Raw genomic sequence first — 19,984 nt, forward strand, 5'->3', positions numbered from 1 at the left:
CCCCAGACAGACTTAGCTTGGGTGCAGGAGCGGCCAGCATGGCAGCTCTAGGAGTTGAAAACGGACCAAAGGAGTGAGCCCAGCATAGTGGGCATCCAGCAGGTCTAGGGAGGCCTGGAGAGGCAGCAAGGATCTCTGGCCAGGAGGACAGGCACACTACCTGTAAGAGGGGGCAATAATGAATCCCAGGTCAGCTGACGGGGAGGAGGAACTCATTGTGGCAACAAGTAAAACAGACACAAGTGATCACAGTTGAAGGGTGTTTATTGAACAATGAATGCTGTATGCAGGTGGGAAAAAAACCCTAATCTAAACCTAAATCTAAGATGGGAACAAGCATCGACCATCAAATAAAAATTAGGCAGTCTTAGTGGTGGTGTCAAATAAAAAGGGCCTAAACTAAGAAACCTATTGCCAAACCTTACAGCTAATGCAAAAAGGGTGTGGGATAGTTCTAAAAAAAAGAAAGGTGTTCTCAATGTGTCTGAATGCGGTAGCTTGGGTCTCCCTTCCCCATGTTTTGAGCACAGGTCAAGGTGGGATCTTGGAGCACAGCACAGTTCTCGAGCTTTCCCCGGCACGAGACAACAGTTCCGGTTTCAACTTCCCAGAAGCCTCGGAGGCCAAGTCTCTGTTCAACAAAAGTCTCTTGCCTTTGAGAGTCAGTAAAATAACAAACACAAAGTTCCTCTTCACGTTTTCTTTGGGGGTTGCCTTCACCCCTGGATCTCCCTCACTCGGGTGCTGGCCCGTCACCAATCGTATTAACAGTCCCTTTTCTTAATGGACTTTGGGTGACAGCATCACCCCTGAAATTGTAGCTCTTAGGACCGTCCAGGGCCAAGTCTTGTTTCCTTTGAAAGTCTCTTGCCTTCAAAGGCCTGGCATGTTCAAATAAAACAAATAGTTTCTTCAACAAAATGAAAGTTTGTTTCTTGGTTCCACTTTGGGGGAGAATTTTTCACCCCTGGCTCCCCCTCTTCCGGGCGCTGACCCTGCTTTACTTTCAGCCTCCTTTCTCCGGTTTCACTGCAGCTTTTCCTTCGCTCACAAATCTTAATGTCTTTTTAAACAGTTCCAGTGGACATCCCTCGGCCGGGTTCTCTCTTGTCAACTTCACATTTGTTTGCGGGATTCACTTTCCTTGCTTTCTCAAGTTCGTAGATCAAAGACTTTCGACTGTACAGGGATTTTGCTTGACATCCTGTATGACCACTTTCACCTAATTTAGCAGCTCTCCTTTGGCCTTTTGGTTTCTGTAGTTTCATTCACACCGGGATCGACCAAAGTCTCTTGAGTTAGTACCCACGTGGTGCCGGTTCCCTCTGCAGCTGGTCTCCCCTCAACACTTTTCACAGTTCATTGAACTTCGTTCAAACTTGCCACTTTGCGATTCTCATTCAACATAGTCCAGCTCCTATCGACTCTCCTATCGACTCGCCCGCTGTGATGAACCGTTTGGCTTTCGGCGTCAAGGCCGCGGTAGCTTCCCTCGCTCCTGCTTATCGGCGTAGGCTTGCCCCGAGTACTGTTGACATCTGCTGCAAGACACTTGTGCTATTGTTCGCGGTCTTAGGTCCTCTTTCGAAGAAGGTTCCGCGGGCCTGGGACAGAAAGAGCAAGGTCGCTTCTCTCCTCGCCACCCTCTCAAATACTGCTGCCTTTCTCCTTCTCTTGAACTGCTGTGCCTGGTTAGCTGTGCGGTCTTGCTGTCTGCCATGCTCACCTTACTTGTACTGTGCTCTCTTGCTCCACCTCTTATCCCTGTGGAGAAAAAGAAAGGCCCGTCAGGTGTGTGTGATTTAAGTAAATTGCCTGACTTTGCCGGACCCTTGTGTCAGGACATATCAGTAAACAATCTTATTACAAATCTGTTGCTTTCTGTATCGGGGAAAAGTGTTGGTGTCGGAAAAGGGGAGAGGTAGAGTTTCTGCATGCTCTCCAGCATGGGGTCTGGCATGGATTCACATGCTCATGAATATATTCCCCGTCGTTAGGCTGGGAATCCTCGGTAAAGAAAAAATCAGAATCAGTTTAGTTTCTGATCTGTCTTTCTCAGTAGTACCAATCACTGGTCTCTGGGTCATACTGCCCCCAGCCAATGACTGCCCTCTCCCTAAGCCCCGCCTCTGGCAGCCATCCTCAGATTTTTACCGCACGCTCAAGGGTCTCTACTGCCTTCATGAGGACAAAACGCACGTGGAGAAGGACTGTGCGTTTTGCAGGAACATGTTGGAACGGACCATCAAGGACCGACACCTTCGTCTCTCCAACTGGCTAGAAGGAAACAGCCCGTCAGGTGAGAAGAAGAAGAAGAACTCCGAGCGGTCTTCTAAGTCCTGTGAGGGCACCCTGGCGACGGGGGCCCAACAGAAGGCAAAGCACCACGGGCACCGGGAGTGCCGAACGGTTGGGCTCCTCGACTGCCAGGCAGGGCGCATCCTCTCCAGCGCCATCAACCACGAGCCAACTCTCTGGCTCAGGGTAGAGGAAGGCGGAGAACCCGGCGAAGCTTCTGGAGAGGCCCCGGTCGAGCTCGAAGGATCCAGCCGAGGGGGAGCGAGGCGGTGACCCTCCCCCCAAGGTGAAGGCCGCAGGCCCACAGAAGGTGGTAAAGGCCTTGATTCACCCGGCCAAAGCCTCTATCGAGGAAGTTGCGGCGGCCCTGGCGCAGCCTGTGGAGGCTACACCAGTGGATGCGACCTCGGGCCCAGAGTTTCCCTGCCTCCGCGGAGGGAAGCCTCTTTCAGACCCATCGAGAAGATCCCCATGAAGACCCTGGCGGAAAAAGAGGGGGGGGCCGGTGGCCATTGTGGACACGGACACTGCCTCCGAGGAGGAACTGGTTGAAGTCTTAGAGGGCCTCGACGAGGGCTTCGAAGAGGCCCGGTCCCACGGGAGGGATACCGACGAAGAGGACGACGAGAGCGACGGCGGTACCGGCGAGAGTCCTAGTCGCCCCTCGCTTCCCGAGCCACAGGACAACTCGCCGGCCATTTTGTTGGCAATATAATCCTTATGTTCGGAGATAAGGACAGGTTGCCCCTACCACCAACGGAGGAGCCGGAACCAGGCCCGACGGAGGAGCCAGAGCCAGGCCCGTCGGGAAGTCCCCCAAACAAGAGAAGACAGACCCATTCAGCCCTCGCGGCCTACTCAACCTTTGCCCACATCCCCCGTCCCTGGGGGATGTGGGCAAAGGGGATGACACGGGAACGGACACGGCCACGACGGGTACCGACGACGACGGCAGTGATGACAGGACGGAGCTCCCATCGCCTCCAACCCGGGCCTCCCCGCCCAACGAGATCAGATTTTTCCATGCAATGATCGCCAGGGCATCCGAGCTTTTTCAGCTCTGCCCCGAAGAGAAGGAAGGTTTCCTTTACCAACGGTGCAAGGCCAAGAGGAAGATAGTCCTCGCCGTGCCTCTGCTGGATGACATCTGGGACGAGGGTCTCACCCTTCTCAAGAACCCGTGTACGACGCCTGCCAAGAGGGATCGGTACGAGAAGAAGTACCGGGTCCCCGACGCGGCCTCTTTGTGCCTTAGGGCACAACCGACCCCTGACTCAGTCGTCTCAGCGGCGGCCAAGAAGAAAGCGGGGGGGGCATCGGCCTCAACGTCAACTTCCCCGCCGCACGGCAAAGGAAAGAAGCTTGACGCAATGGGACAACGAGTTATCTCGTCATCGGCAACAACGATTAAGGCGGCCAACGCCCTGGCGATCGTGGCACGCTACGACAGGGAGTTATGGTACAGGATCGCCCCCCCTGTTGGACTTCCTACTGGACGACAAGAGGGCCGAGGCCTGGAGATCTTGCAAGAAGGCGAGGTGGCGTCGGACCACGCCATAACGGTGGCAACGGACATTGCCGACACCAGTTTCCGTCAGCTAGGCAACAGCGTTTGCCTTAGACGACGAGGGTGGCTCAAGGCGATGGATTTCCGCCAGGACGTACAAGCCAAGGTTTTGGACATGCCGTTCGACGGGAACAACCTGTTTGGGAAAACAGTGGATGAGTCCCTCCAAGCCATCAAGGCAGACACGGAGACAGCTAAGGCCCTAGGTGTTCGCCGGCAACAAAGGCCGTCCTTTCGGAGCTCCGGAGGCAAGCAAAGTACCGCCAAGGGATTCGGCGGTGGCTCCTCCACGTACCGCCAAGCGGCCCGCTCCTTGTCGCAAGAAGCCTATAGAGGACGAGGCAAGTCGGGTGGACCTCGCCATCGTGGCCAGGGAGGCCAAGGCGGCAAGGCATCTTCCAAGCAAGATTGAACCGACCGTGGCGTTGGGACCCCACCGAAGCACGCCGGTGGGAGGCCAGCTGGCGAAGTTCATCAGCGTGTGGGAGTCCATCTCCACCGATCGTTGGGTGCTGGACACCCTTGCCGAGGGGCAGGCCCTCGAATTTCTAAAAAAGTGCCCCCGCATACCACCCGTGGTCAGGAAGGAAAATCACGTCCCTCAACTGCTGTTGGAGGTAAGGGCGATGTTCAAGAAAGGTGCCATCGAGCTCGTCCCAAAGAGGCTCCGGGGCTCCGGAGTATACTCAAGGTACTTCCACGTGAAAAACAAACGGGAGGATGGCGACCCATCCTGGACCTGTGACGACTGAACAAGTACATCAAGGCACAGAAGTTCTGGATGGTCACCCTCCAGCACGTGCTGGGACAGCTGGAGGAGGGCGATTTCCTGTCGTCGTTGGATTTGGAGGATGCATACTTTCACATATCCATTTTAAAAGGACATCGAAAGTTCCTCAGGTTCGTGGTCCAAGGGCGGCACTACCAGTTCAAGGCCCTCCCGTTCGCACTGAAGTCGGCACCCAGGGTTTTCACCAAGTGCCTCGCTCTAGTGGGGGCGCGGCTGCGCCTACAGGTGATCCACGTCTACCCCTACCTGGACGATTGGCTCAAACGCGCAAGGACAAGGGAGCTCACAGTGGAACATACAGCAAAGACCGTCCAGCTACTCACGGACGTAGGGTTCTCCATCAACTTCCCCAAGTCCCACTTGGTCCCCTCGCAAGTCGCACTGTTTCTGGGAGCCAAGCTTGACACAGTGGCGCGTCTGGCCTCACCGTTGGAGGAGAGGACAAAGGCCATCCTAGGCAAGGTGCAGCGGTTGCTGGCCACGGACGTGGCCAAGGTGAGGTCCATCAAGTCCCTCCTCGGGATGATGTCCTCTTGCATATATCGCATGCGCCTGTGCAGGCTTCGGATGCGCCCTCTACAGGAGTTCCTCAACACCCGCTGGATACAAGCAATGGGCAGCTACGAAGACAGGATCCCTCTCAAAGAGACCTCTGTCAAGCGATCCGGTGGTGGGGCACCCACGCTCATCTGGTGGCAGGAACAGACTTTCAGACCCCCGCCCACCAGGTGAGGGTGACGACGGATGCCTCCCTGAAGGGGTGAGGAGCGCACACCGGAGATCTTCACGCAAGAGGCCTTTGGCTCCCGGAGGAGAAGCCGCTCCACATCAACATACTGGAGCTCCGGGCAGTATGATATGATATGGTATTTGTAACGCGCCTATACACAGGTGTTTCAAGGCCCGACGAGGCAGGGAGGGGAGGGACAAGGGGAGACAGACAACGATCCTACTAGGCCAGGTGTCATTCAGATCGCGCAAGTGCAGGGGTGGGGGAGGGGGAAAAGTGCAAGTGGGGGGAAGTGCAGTACAAGGTAAGTGGCGTAAAGTAAGAAATAAATAAATAGGGCCAGCTGGTGGCAAGTGCGAGGTAAGTGCAGAGCAAGTGCTGGGGAAGGGGGGGGGGGGTTGTAGGGATACAGAGACAGTCCCGCAGTGCAAAGGGGTTCCAGGGCATCAGTGCAAGAGGAGAGTGGCTGGGCCCGAGGCCGTTTAGAGTGGTCCAGTTGGAGGATAAGTGCAGTTTCAGTGAAGAATTAATTAGCTGTTCAGCAGGGGAGAGGGAGAGAGAAAGCAGAAGCAAAGAGGAAGGTTTTGAGGTGCTTCCGGAACCGGAGATGGTTCTCCTCAAGTTTCAGGGAGGCAGGAAGGCTGTTCCAGAGGGAGGCCCCTGCCGCGGAGAGAGATCTACCCCCAGCTCGTTGCTTCGAGAAGCGGCTAACCCTGAGGGAATTGGAGGCGGATGAGTGAAGGGCTCGGGAAGGAAGATATTTGGGAAGAGAGAGTTGAAGGTATTTAGGAGCCAGGCCCCAGAAGGCCTTGTGGACAATGCAGAGGGTTTTGAACTTTATCCTTGCAGCCACTGGGAGCCAGTGTAGAGATTTCAGTCCTGGAGAGATACGGTCCCTGGGCTTGAGGCCAAGGACAAGTCTCGCAGTTCTGTTCTGCATGAGTTGCAGAGGGCGGAGAGTGGAGGCAGGCAGATTAAGATAGAGGCTGTTACAGTAGTCCAGCTTCGAGAGAACCAGGGCTCGGGAGACAGTGAGCTTCTGGGGGAAGGAGAGGAAGGGAAGAATACCTCTGAGGAGGTGCAGCTGGTAGTGTGACCTCTTGGCGACGTCAGAAATATGAGGAGTGAAGGAGAGTGTGGAGTCGAAGATGACCCCAAGGTTTTTTGCCTTGCAGGTAGGAGCAGGGAGGGGGCCAAGGGAGGCAGGCCAGAGAGCTGCAGGGAAGGAGGGAGTGGGAGTACCGATGAGTAGAATCTCAGTCTTACTGGCATTAAGGCAGAGGTCATTGGCGGCACACCATTCTTGGATAGCAGACAGACAGTCAGAGATGAGGGAAGGAGAGGGGGAGGCTGAGGGTAGCCTGAAAATGAGCTGGGTATCGTCCGCATAGCACTGGAAATTAGGGCAGAGAGCGGCGATGCGGTGGGCAAGGAGTGCCAGATACTGGTTGAACAGCCAGGGAGAGAGATTAGATCCCTGGGGGACACCACAGGTGGAGAAAAAGATGTCGGAGAGGAAGGACCCCAGTTGGACCTGGGAGGGTCGATTTGAAAGGAAAGAGGTCAGCCACGCCAGAGCCTGATCACTGATACCCAGGTTTTCCCGGAGACGGTTGAGCAGGATGGCATGGTTGACAGTGTCAAAGGCAGAGGAGAGATCGAGCAGAATGAGAACACACGGAGTGTTGGAATCGAGGTTCAAGAGCAGGTCTTCACGGATGTTCAGGAGAGCAGTTTCCATGCTTCTGGCAGCTCTGAAGCCAGATTGATGGTCATGAAGACTACCAACAGATTCAGCATGGAGGTTAAGCTGGGAGATGGCCAGTTTCTCCAGGAGCTTGCCCAGGAAGGGAGTGATGGAGATAGGGCGATAGTTAGCCGGGCAGGAGGGGTCGGAGGAGGGTTTCTTGAGAAGAGGGTGCACAAGGGAGTGCTTGAGGGGGGAAGGGAAGACTCCAGAGGCGAAGGAGTGGTTGCAAAAGTCAGCCGGGGCAGGAGCCAGGGAGTCGATGTGGTCCTTGATAGTTTTGGAGGAACAGGGGTGAACCTGTTTAGACAAGACTTTCATTGATCGGACTTGTCTGGAAACCTCGTAAGCAGAGAAAGGTGGAAAGGCAGAGAAAGAGGGAGGAGGGGTGACCGCAGAAGGGCCGGGTAGGGAGGGAGGGAGGTGAAAGGAGGAGAGCGAGGACAGGATGTCCTGAGTTTTAGAGATGAAGTGAGAGGCCAGTGCAGTGCACAGGGCCTGGGAGGGGACAGGAGAGGTAGAGACTGCAACAGGGTTGGCCAGTTCCTTGCAGATTTTAAAGAGTTCGGCGGAGTTGTTTGATGCCGCAGAGATGCGGGCTTGGATAAGGGCTCTCTTCTTGGTGAGAACGGAGAGCCGGTACTGCCTTTGGAGCAGGCGGCAGGCCAGTTTGTCAGAGGATGAACATGAAGCACGCCATTTCCTCTCTGCAACCCTGCACTTGCGTTTTAGGGTGGCGAGATCCGAGTCATACCAGGAGTTACATTTGGCTTTGGGCTTCAGGCGGATTCTCATGACGGGGGCAAGGATATCAAGAGTAACAGATATAGCAGAGTGGAGCATGGAGAGGGCTGTGTCAGGGTGGGAGTCAGCCGAAGGGGCAGGGGGGGCGAGAAGGTAGCAGCGAAAGCCTCAACTGACACACGCTTCATGGGTCGGATGACCGAGAAGGTGGGTGGCAGTGAAGAGGGTGGCTTTGCCTGTGGGGTAGGCAGGGTGAGGTGGGAGGATAGGAGAAAGTGATCACTCCAGGAGAGAGGAGTGGAGAGAGGGACGGAGAGGGGAAGGTCAGAAGAGATCAGAGCATCAAGAGTGTGCCCAGCAGAGTGAGTAGGCCCAGATGGGAGAATAGAGAGTGAGAGAGAGTCGCAGAGGTCACGAAAGAGATCAGTGGGGGGACTGGAGCATCAAGGTGGATGTTAAAGTCGCCAAGAAAGAAGAGTTGAGTGGTTGAGGACAGGAGTGCGGAGGAGAGGTCAGCCCACTCAGAGAGGAAGGAGGAAATTTGACCAGGTGGCCGATAGATAGTAGCCACGGTAAGGGAATGGCTAGGAGAGAGAGAGAGTCTGCAGACAAGACATTCAAAAGAGGAGTAGGTCTGCGTAGGAGTGACAGTGGCAGGAATCCACTCGGGGAAGATAAGGGCAACACCCCCCCTGCACGGTTGGGCCTGGGCATGGAGAGGTTCTTGTAACCGTCAGGTAGGAGTGTGTCAAAGCTGGTGGCAGAGCTGGCTGTGAACCATGTCTCAGTGAGACAAAGGACGTCGAGGTCCAGTTCCTCAAGAAGGTGACAGATATTGGAGGAGTGCTTGATGGCAGAGCGAGTGTTTAGTGTGGCAATGTGGAGAAGGCTGCCATCCTTGAAGAACTTCCGGGGAGGGGTACAGATTAGAGGTACGCCCTGCGGAGGTATTGAAGAAGGAGGTGAAGAAGGAGCACGAGAGGGGGCAGGGAGGGAGGGTAGAGGCAAGGTAGCCAAGGATAGAGGAGGGGGGACAGCAGGAGAGGAGAGCAGGAGAGGAGAGGAAGTTGATGAGGTGTGGGAAGCGTCTATCGAAGAGGTGAAGGTTGGCCTGAGGGCCTTGGACCAAGACGGTCCCATTAGTGTAGACATTAATGATGGCCTTAGAGGAGCGGAAGGGGGCCAAGAGGACATCCCAACGGGTGCCACCATTAATGGGAGAGGAGGAGAAAGGAGAGAGCACAGAGACCATATGAAGGGTCCATAGGTCAGGCAAAGGCACGAAAAAGAGGATGTCAGTGAGAGTTTCCTTAGAGCAGGCATTAGTGCAGGTGTCAGCGATAGGGAGGCCTGGGTTGGAGACCAGGATGTCCTTTTTAAACTTTTTCCTACCAGATTTAGTGAGGAGAGCAGGATAGTCAATGGAGAAGCAGTTAGAGAAGATAGGCGAGACAGTGTTCTGGGCCCTCAGGTCCTTTCTCCCGTCCCTCAAGGGCAAGGTAGTGAGGATCTTCACCGACAACACCACCACAATGTTTTACATCTGGAAGCAGGGCGGGACCAGATCCCCATCCCTATCCAAGGAAGCCCAGGATCTGTGGCATTGGGCAGTTGCTCAAGGGATGTTTCTGGTGCTGTTTCATCTGGCAGGGATAAAAAACACCATCGCCAACTCACTCAGCAGAGAGCTGCGCTCGTGCCACGAGTGAGAACTACGCAGGATCAAGTGGACCGAATCTTTCATCGATGGGGCAAACCCCACATCGACCTGTTCGCGACAGCGACGAACTCCAAGTGCCAGAGGTTCGCCAGCAGGTTTCCCCAACCGAGGAGCATGGGTGATGCTTTCTCGTTCCCCTGGGACGGCCTGTTCCTTTATGCGTTCCCCCCGTTGCTGTTGCTGCTCCGACTCATCAACCAGCTCAAGAGGTCCCGGTGCAGAATGATCCTTGTCGCACCGGCGTGGCCCAGACAGATCTGGTTTCCAGACCTTCCAGTCAAGCTGCCGACGGACACAGATCTTCTCTCCAGAGAAGGAGGCGCAATTCTTCATCACGACCCAGAGTCGCTGAACTTGCAGGCCTGGCTCCTGCAGCATTAGAGTTTGGAAGATACGATGTCCCGGCCGACTGCAGAGAGGTTCTTGCGAAGGCCAGGGTGTCCTCAACTCTCAAGTGCTACGGACATGAGTGGAAGAGGTTCTCTATCTGGTGCCGGGCACAGAAGATTAACCCTCTGTGGATTACAGCCCCTCAAGTATTGCTGTACCTACTGTCGCTAGCCAAAGCTGGACTATCTCATGCTTCAATCAAGATACACCTGGCAGCGATTTCCCGATACACCAGGACTACAGAGCAGTCATCCCTGTGGTCTCATCGCCTGGTTAAGGAATTTATGAAGGGACTGTTTCGATCATTCCCACCGGTGGAGGCGCCAGCCCAGGAGTGGGAGCTCAACGTGGTGCTAACCAGGCTCATGGGTCCGCCATTCGAGCCATTGCATTCGGCCCGTTGAAGTTTCTGTCGTGGAAAACAGCGTTCCTGGTGGCCATCACCTCCGCACGTTGCGTGGGAGAGATCCAGGCACTATCCTGCAAGCCTCCATACCTGACCTTTCACGATACGAGGGTAGTGCTGAGGACGCACCCCTCCTTCATGCCCCAGGTGCCATCGGACTTCCATCTCAATGAGCCCTTGGTGTTACCAGTCTTTTTCCTGTCGCCTTCGTCGCCGGCCGAGAGGACTTTGCACTCGCTGGATGTAGCTAGAGCGCTGAAGTTCTACGTGGACCGAACAAATAGTTTTCGGAGGACATCACAGCTGTTTGTGAACTTTGGACCTGTGAACCAAGGGAAGGCTCTCTTGAAGGCTTCCATTTGCAGATGGCTCTCCGGCTGCATCATGCACTGACATCGGTTGGCAAACCGACCGTTGCCCGGCCGTCCGGGAGCCCATTCAACCAGAGCGATCGCTGCTACTACAGCGTTCTTGTCTGGTGTGCCCCTGCTGGACATCTGCAGGGCTGCTACGTGGAGGTCGACGCACACCTTCACGAGATTCTACTGCGTCGACCGGGATTCCAGGGAGGAGTCCAGGGTTGGCAAAGCAGTTCTGCGCAACCTGTTCGCTTAAGGGGAGCCTGGTGAGGAGGTAAGAAATGCTTAATGTTGAGTTTTGATGTAATGCTTAATGTTGAGCCTTTGCCACCTCCCGTGGTTGTGCATGTGTGTACTGCTATGTATTCTTATATTCATGAGCATGTGAATCCATGCCAGACCCCATGCTGGAGAAGGAACAAGTTACTTACCTGTAACTGTTGTTCTCCAGCATGGGTCTAGCATGGATTCACATGCGAACCCTCCCTCCTACCCCTCTGCAGCTCTTCACTTGGTCATACTGCCACTTTACGTGCTACCAAATCTGAGGATGGCTGCCAGAGGCGGGGCTTAGGGAGAGGGCAGTCATTGGCTGGGGGCAGTATGACCCAAAGACCAGTGATTGGTTACTACTGAGAAAGACTGATACTGATTTTTTTCTTTACCGAGTATTCCTGGCCTGACGACGGGGAATATATTCATGAGCATGTGAATTCCTTCTGCGTTGTAGGATGGGGATAAGGTGTTAGCAGGAATTATATTCTTCATTTTGGAAAGGGGAGTGGTTTGAGTATCCTATGGGATAAGAAAGGTTTGTGAAATGGGCGAGAAAGACAAGGATTTTTATTTATTTGTTTTATTTATTTTCATTTATAGAGCGCACAACTGCCCTCCGGCATCGCAGCGCTCTACAGGAAGGCTTACTTGGTTACATAAGTGCTTGCGAAGACATCCAAATATACATGTCACATAGCCCATGTAGCAGTGTACAGCTTATTTGGTTACATAGTGTTTGCAAACATACAGTTTGCGTAACCCATTATACAGGTTAGCAGCCGCATACAAAATGCAAAAGTCTATATAGTTGGCACAGACATGTTACTCAACCCATGCTTGTAGGGTGGAAGCAGCATATAGTGCGTCAGATCAGGAAGCATAGACATCTGTGCAGCCCCATGTTACAGGGCGGCAGCAGCGTGCTGGCGCAAGGTCAGGTTTGGTGACATAGATATGTTGCACAGTCCCTTCTTGTAGGGTGGCAGCAACATATGAATGTAGGGGTCAGGTAGGATGGCCCAGGCATGCTGCCCAGCCCCATGTTGCAGCAACATGCAAGGGCAATGTCAAAGTTAGTGGCACAGATGTGTGTCCAACCCCTTCTTGTAAGGTGGCTGCAGCATATGAACGCGGGTCAGGTAAGGTGGTGCAGACATACTGCTCAGCCACATTTTGCAGGACGACAGTAGTAAACAAATGTGGAAAGAATTGGTGGGCCCGGAATGTTGGCCATCCCCTTCTTATAGGATGGCGGCAGCAAACTGGTATAAAGTCGGTGTGGTATAGAAATGCTGCCCAACCCCATATAGCCGGGCGGCAGCAGTGTGCTGATGCTTTTCTGTTTTTTATTTTTGGTGGGGGGGGAGAACAATACTCACATACAAGCAGCCAGGGGGGTTAGGGCAAGCAGTACACGCATACAGGTGACCATGGGGTGGGGGCGGCACACACATACAGGCGACTATGGGATGGAGGGGCGAGCAGCACACACATACAGGCGACCATGGGGTGGGGGCGGCACACACATACAGGCGACTATGGGATGGAGGGGCGAGCAGCACACACATACAGGCGACCATGGGGTGGGGGCGGCACACACATACAGGCGACTATGGGGTGGAGGGGCGAGCAGCACACACATACAGGCGACCATGGGGTGGGGGCGGCACACACATACAGGCGACTATGGGATGGAGGGGCGAGCAGCACACACATACAGGCGACCATGGGGTGGGGGCGGCACACACAGGCGACTATGGGGTGGAGGGGCGAGCAGCACACACATACAGGCGACCATGGGGTGGGGGCGGCACACACATACAGGCGACTATGGGGTGGGGGGGAGCGAGCAACACACACATACAGGCGACTATGGGGTGGGGGTGGCATACACATAGAGGTGACTATGGGGTGGGAGGCAAGCAACACACATACAGGCGACTATGGGATGGAGGGGCGAGCAGCACACACATACAGGCGACCATGGGGTGGGGCCGCACACACATACAGGCGACTATGGGGTGGGGGGGCGAGCAACACACACATACAGGCGACTATGGGGTGGGGGTGGCATACACATAGAGGTGACTATGGGGTGGGGGGCGAGCAACACACACATACAGGCGACTATGGGGTCGGGGGCAAGCAGCACACACATACAGGCGACCATGGGGGCGAGCAGCACACACATACAGGTGACCATGGGGTGGGGGCGGCACACACATACAGGTGACTATGGGGTGGGGGGCAAGCAACACACACATACAGGTGACTATGGGATGGGGGCATGAGCAACACACACATACAGGCGACTATGGGGTGGGGGTGGCACACATACAGGCGACTTTGGGGTGGGAGGCATGAGCAACACACACATACAGGCGACTATGGGGTGGGGCGGCACACACATACAGGCGACTATGGGGTGGGTGGGCAAGCAACACACACATACATGCGACTATAGGGTGGGGGCATGAGCAACACACAAATACAGGCAACTATGGGGTGGGGGCAGCACACATACAGGCGACTATGGGGTGGGGTCAACACACACATACAAGCGACTATGGGGTGGGGGGCGAGCAGCACACACATACAGGCGACCATGGGGTGGGGGCGGCACACACATACAGGCGACTATGGGATGGAGGGGCGAGCAGCACACACATACAGGCGACCATGTGGTGGGGGCGGCACACACATACAGGCGACTATGGGGTGGAGGGGCGAGCAGCACACACATACAGGCGACCATGGGGTGGGGGCGGCACACACATACAGGCGACTATGGGTTGGGGGGGAGCGAACAACACACACATACAGGCGACTATGGGGTGGGGGTGGCATACACATAGAGGTGACTATGGGGTGGGGGGCGAGCAACACACACATACAGGCGACTATGGGGTGGAGGGGTGAGCAGCACACACATACAGGCGACCATGGGGTGGGGCGGCACACACATACAGGCGACTATGGGGTGGTGGGGGCGAGCAACACACACATACAGGCGACTATGGGGTGGGGTGGCATACACATAGAGGTGACTATGGGGTGGGGGGCGAGCAACACACACATACAGGCGACTATGGGGTCGGGGGCAAGCAGCACACACATACAGGCGACCATGGGGGCGAGCAGCACACACATACAGGCGACCATGGGGTGGGGGCGGCACACACATACAGGTGACTATGGGGTGGGGGGGCAAGCAACACACACATACAGGTGACTATGGGATGGGGCATGAGCAACACACACATACAGGCGACTATGGGGTGAGAGGCATGAGCAACCCACACATACAGGCGACTATGGGGTGGGTGGGCGGGCAAGCAACACACACATACATGCGACTATAGGGTGGGGGCATGAGCAACACACAAATACAGGCGACTATGGGGTGGGGGCAGCACACATACAGGCGACTATGGGGTGGGGTCAACACACACATACAGGCGACTATGGGGTGGGGGCGAGCAACACACACATACAGGTGACTATGGGGCGGGGGGCGAGCAACACACGCTGCTAGATCTTTGGACACGGACTGGCAGCAGCGGGATTTTGAAGATAATACAGTGCATATTTGATAGTACGGTAACGAATGTATTTTGGCAAAATTATATGTTAAGGTACCGGGTGGCTATGGCACGTTGAAGATAGTCAATGAAGGCAGTTCATGGGTACCCATGGTTAAGATCAGCTAGTTACTGTTATTGATGAATGTTTGGCAAAACTTGCGTAGTGAAGTACCTGTGTCTGGGTGGCAGAGTCAGGCAACTTTACGAAGGGATGGTATCAGTCAGTCACCGGCATCCCGGCAAGACCGGGAAAGACAGAACACTTAGGCCGGGCGTCGGCTGCGGGCTCCTATGGAACTGCCGATTTACTAGATCAGGCGGCCAATGGAAATGCTGCTTGCTCCGGTGTGCTTCTTCATGCAGGGAGAAGGGGTCAGGCAGAACAAGAAATGCTGTCGGCCATTTTAATGGAGTTTCCTGGTCACTGCAATCAATACATGCTCGGTAAGGGTGTCCACGCTGTGCCCTGGTGGAGTGGAGAGCATAACATAGGGGATTGTGGGAATAGTAGTGTTCTGTCCTAGTATAGTCAGTGTTTGGGACAAAATAACTAGAGGAATGTGGAAAAGAATGTCTGGGGTTGTTTGGATAAGATGCAAGCGTGTTAGAGATCTTAGAGGATGGGTTTTGTACTGTGGGTTTGAGATCTAGGTAGGAGGGATTTAATGGAAGGGGGAAGAGGCAGATGTAGTGTAACCTACAAAGGCCTCAGGGATCTCGTCCTCTTCTTCCTCCTCAGTGCAGTACCATGCCTCACCTTGGATATTCTCGCAAGCATAACCCGGGTCTCACTCACCCAGGTGATCTTCCCCCACTAGTCCACCATCATGAGATCTAACAGCTATGGATGTGTCCTGGCCACCTGGATAAGGGATTCCTGGGCTCTACCTGGGAGAATACCTTCAGGTTTCTTACAGTAGCCACCACCTTCCTGTAAATCAGAAGGGAGAGAAGGGGAACACAGAAAAAAGAGAAGGAACAGAGGGGGACCAGCCAATGGGAAGGAGCAAGGTTGTTTAAAGCTAGGAAGCCAAAATCAAACACAATCTTGCTTTTGTCTTGCAGACTGCACTGCCAGGAGAGGAGGGAATGAAGAGAACTATGTCTTGGCCTACTAAAGGACGGTTCAGGAGAGATCTGAGGAGGAAGCCATAAGTTCTTTTTTTTTTTTAAAGTTTTTATTTATAGGCAGAGGTTTACAGCAAACACATGTCAGAGCATAATACATAGTCAATTAATCAGCAGGTCATGGTTCAGGCGAAAAGCAAGTAGTACATTGCAAAAGGAATAAGCAGCCACAAATGAAGCCCAATAATGTACCAGAACCCACTCATGTGGTCGCAGGAGAGTCAGGTCCGGACCCACTCTCATCTCGACCAACAAGGTAGCTGTTAAAAGCGGACCATAAGTTCTTGGGGACGGGAGTTTGCCAGGAGCGAGGTAAGGTATTCTTCTTCACAGGTTTTGGACCAGGTAAGTGCGTTGAGCCACTTCTGAAAAGTTGGGGGAGAAGGACTCTTCCAGTTCTGAAGCACACATTTCTTGGATACCATACAGCTTATGTTTAAAAATCTAGCCATCCGTCTGGTGTCATCAGAGCTCCACACACCAAACAGAATTCCCAGTGGGCTAGGATCAACCACCGCTCCAATGATGTCAGAAAGAGCCCTCAAGATCCCATCCCAGAAATCTCCCAATCTGCGACAGGTCCAGAACATGTGTAGATGATCTGCCCCCTCTAACTTGCAGCGAGCGCAGGTGTGTGTGCCATTGCGAGAGAATTTAGATATCTTGCGTGAAGTGTAGTATAATCTGTTCAGTAACTTGAACTGCATACATTGATACCGGAAATTGAGGGATACTCTATTTGTGTGCGAGCACATCTTTTGCCATTAGTGGTCAGATATTTCGAGGTCCAGTTCAGCTGCCCAATCAGTACGTGCACTGAAAGGCGGGGTTGCAGTCCCGGCTGATAGCAATCTATATATGGAGGAGACAACGCCACGGGCACTGCTCGAGTTAGCAATATATGCAACCGCTGGGGTGTCAGGCGGTTCGTCAGGAAAGGAGGGCCACCTGGCACGGAAGCAGCGCAAAGCCTATTGTATTGTAACAGCTAGAGTGCAGATCCAGAGTGGCCATGCCTCCATGTCTGAGGGTCAATACATTTCCTGTCAAGAAAGAGATCAGTCAGAGCCCGGTATCCCAGTGCGCTCCAGTGCCGGGCCAGGGCCCTATCGTGCGTAGGTTCCAGCCCAGGGAATCCCCAGATAGGGAGCCACTTGTAATAGGGGTAATATTCCACAGTGGGGCTTAGAAGCCGGCCCCAGGCAAGTAGAGTAGTTGTCACCGGGTGAAGCGGGGAGTCCGGCACAAGCTCACGACAGAATATCAAGGTCATAGAATTAACCTGGGGTGCAGCCATAGTTTCCAGCTTGACATGCGGGCGAGTTAGAGGACTCGGGTCCCAGTACGTGGCAAACTGTGCATGTGCGGCTATCCAATACAGTTTTAGGTCTGGAGCTGTAAGACCCCTTCTGTCGTATGGAAGTGTCATGTCTAGCCATTTTTTGCGAACAGCACCCGCATGCCACAGGAATTGAGCACACAATCTGTGTAACTTAATGAAATATTGATTCCCGGGCCAGATAGGCACGTTGCTGAAAATATAAAGCAGTTTAGGGACCAGAATCATCTTGACGAGGGAGAGTTTGCGGGCCATTGACAGGGGAAGGGAGCACCACCTCACCATTTTGGATTCAGCAAATTGTGCAACTGCGGTGTAGTTGTCAGCCAGCAGGGTGGAGTCGGACAGGGACACTCGGACTCCCAGGTATCTGATCTCGCCTTGGGACCAGCGCAGTGGATACTCCGAGACAGGCTGTTGTGTAGTGTTAGTGAAGGGGAACATTTCCGATTTAGAATAATTAATTGTGAAGCCAGAGAAGGTACCCACAAGCATGAGATCACGTAGAATGGGATCCAAGTGGGTGGTAGGGTCTCTGAAATATAGTAGCACGTCATCAACATATATGGATATTATTTCGTGGGAATCTTTCAAGCGTATTCCTCTGTGGGCATAGCGTGCTCTGATATAGTCTGCCATTGGTTCAACGACCATTGCGAAGAGGATCTGGGAGAATGGGCAACCTTGGCGTGTCCCTCTAAAGAGTGTAAATAATGTGGATGTCAGGGAATTAACACGGACCCTCGTGACCGGAGAAGTGTATAGCAATTTAATGTATCTAATCATGTTGGGACCAATCCCCATCGTCTCCAGGACTAACCACATATACTGCCATGAGACCATATCGAACGCCTTTTGGGCATCGAGCACAACCGCGACAGCACTTGAGTTCTGGTCGATTCTAGCCATCACATTGAAGAGCTGCTGGATATCGTGGGATGTAGATCTGCCGGGCACAAATCTGCCCTGGTCTTCGTGTACTAGAAATTGCATGATCAGGAGGAAACGATTAGCTATTAACTTTTCAAAGATCTTAGCGTCAATGTTCATGAGCAAGAGAGGCCTGTATGAACCACATTCGTCCTCAGGTTTATCGGGTTTGAGCAGCACTATTATAGCAGCCTCACGCAGGCAGGGGGTGAGAATGGACTCTTGGAGTGATCTGGACCACACTTCCAACAGTCTAGGAGCAAGGATCGCTACATGTTCCTGGTAAAACTCAGGGGTGAGTCCGTCAGGAAGATCAGAGATGGCCTTCTCAATCCCCTCGAGCAGAATTGGTGAATCTAGTTGGTCCCTAGATGAGTGGGAGATGAGAGATATGGGGATCTGGTCAAGGAGGTCCCTCATGTGTTGTTCACTGTGTTCCGGAGGTGACGCATAGAGTTTAGTGTAAAATTCAGTAAAGATCTCCAATATCTGTTGGTCGGTCCAGTGAGGAGGGCCCTGTGTATCCCTGACAGACACAATCTGGGTGTTGCCCCCTTCCCCACTCACCTATCTGGCAAGTGTCCTACCCGGCCTCTCGCCCTCCCCGTATTTGCGGGCAGCATGCAGGCGGCTAAGATAGCAAACCTCCCTCAAGGTGTGTGCCTCGAAAACCTCAAGTTCCTCCCTTATTTTTGCAAGTTTAATGGGGTCGGCAGCCGACGTGCAGTCTTGATCCAACTCATGAAGTTTAGACTCGGACCGACTCAGGTCATTCCTTATCACCTTGAGCACTCCCGCTTCCCTGGAGATGGACATTCCCCTTATGTACACTTTGAAAGCTTCGCAGCGGACCCCGGCAGTGGTAGCCTCTAGGTTGTTACACTCGAAAAAAGTCACGATGTCCGCCAGTATGTCGGCTTTGAACACTATATCTAGGAGGGCGGCGGATTTAAAATGCCAAGTGCTGTACGTAGGCACAGGCAATCCCAACTCGTTCGACAGCGTCACCGGGGCATGGTCAGATAATGTGCGGGTAAGTATCTGGGCTTTATCTATCTTCCCTATCAAATCGCTAGATACCAGGAAAAGGTCAATCCTTGAACTATCATGTACTGACGAATAATATGTATATTCTCGCGTCTGGGGATGGAGAGCTCTCCAAACGTCCCAGACACCAAGTGGTGTGATGTGCGTTTGTAGTGTGTGCGCTGAGCATGATGGGGCTCTGGGTGCCGTTCCCGTCCTATCGAGTATGGTGTCCAGTTGTGAGTCTAGAAATTACCCTACCAAAGCATAGACGGTATATTATGTTGGCCGAAAACCATTTGCATTATATACCCTACATCGCCATTATAGAATCGTCAGCTTGACCATAGAGCATCCATTTTGTGCCTGGATCCGCCATTTGCTTTCTTTGCCTTTCTGTTCAACGCTTTGCAAATATATATTTTATTTCATGAAGCTCATGCACAGAGCAAGGCCACAGTTTACATGTTGAGAGACCGGCCCAGACAGAAATGCCAAGCAGTACAGAAATACATTGTTTTCTTCCCTCACAAGTCCTTGAACGCGAGCAGAGAGGCATTTAATCAGCGGCCAGGTGCCGGCCGGTCTCGCTGAAAAAGGCTGTTAAAGCATGAATTATACTTTCCTAGCAGCCCCCCCCTTTGGGGCTCTCCTTAGATCAGGCTGACCCCTAGTACACGAATAGAAACAAGTAGATAGCATACTTTGGAATGTGTCTCTCCTACGAACACAGTATCCTCGCGGAACAAGTGCCTTGTGTTCTTCATAACAAAGAACTATGTCTGCTTACTGCAAATTGCAACTGTTGCTAAAACGAGTAATATAGATTGAATAAGAAACGTGTCATGTTCCAGGAGAATAGCTCAGCGGCAACGTGTTCGCCTTGGAAGCAAGACGACACGAAGCAACACAGGTTCGATCCCCGGGTCTGCGCTTAGAAACCTCTGGGT

This window comes from Ambystoma mexicanum, chromosome 1q, assembly GCF_040938575.1.
Source record: "Ambystoma mexicanum isolate Mex_15411 chromosome 1q, UKY_AmexF1_1, whole genome shotgun sequence".
Lineage (NCBI taxonomy): Eukaryota > Metazoa > Chordata > Amphibia > Caudata > Ambystomatidae > Ambystoma > Ambystoma mexicanum.